The following is an 801-nucleotide window of genomic DNA, read 5'->3' on the forward strand; positions in this document are numbered from 1 at the left end:
CCCCCCCGGCCCCCGGCCCGGCGCTCCGGGTGTGAAGGTGCTGCCGGCGTCCTCCACAAGGAGCAGGTGAAGGGGTGAATTGCACAGTGTCTTAGCGTCATCATGGAAGAGCTAGATTAACCCAAGTTCATTCACTTTATTCAAAACAAAGAGGGATGAGCACGGAACTCCCGTGCGGACTTGGGGTGCGGGTCGGGGGGAGGGGCCGTCTTTCGGGGCGCCGCCAGCGTAATGGAGAGACGGGAAACGACTTTCTGTTCTTTAGCGCTGAGGTCTAGGCAGTGCCAGGCGAGTGTGGCACTGGCCTTCCAGTCGCTGCCGTGTGCACGCGCGTGCGTGTCCATGTGTGCGTGTCCGCGTGTGTCTGTGTGCGCATGCGTGTGCGCATGCGTGTCCGTGTGCGTGTCCGTGTCCGCGTGTGTCTGTGTGCGCATGCGTGTCCGTGTGCGCATGCGTATCTGTGTGCGCGTGTCTGTGTGCGTGCGCGTGTCTGTGTGCGTGCGTGTCCGTGCGTGCGCATGTCCGTGTGCGTGTCCGTGCGTGCGCGCGTCCGTGCGCGCGCCTGCGTGATGCCATGCGTGTGCGCATGCGTGTCCGTGTGCGTGTCCGTGTCCGCGTGTGTCTGTGTGCGCATGCGTGTCCGTGTGCGCATGCGTATCTGTGTGCGCGTGTCTGTGTGCGTGCGCGTGTCTGTGTGCGTGCGTGTCCGTGCGTGCGCATGTCCGTGTGCGTGTCCGTGCGTGCGCGCGTCCGTGCGCGCGCCTGCGTGATGCCTGCCGTGCTCTCGCTGAGCCTCAGGGG

General features: G+C 65.0%; 1 protein-coding gene across 1 annotated transcript in view; it reads left to right on the forward strand.

The window, feature by feature from the left end:
* The window catches only part of EBF3 (early B cell factor 3), a 109,743-nt gene that overhangs the window by 105,972 nt on the left and 2,970 nt on the right, over window positions 1-801 (forward strand). The gene's annotated exons all lie outside the window — the stretch shown is intronic.

Source organism: Pteropus alecto, unplaced genomic scaffold (genome assembly GCF_000325575.1).
Source record: "Pteropus alecto unplaced genomic scaffold, ASM32557v1 scaffold74, whole genome shotgun sequence".
Lineage (NCBI taxonomy): Eukaryota > Metazoa > Chordata > Mammalia > Chiroptera > Pteropodidae > Pteropus > Pteropus alecto.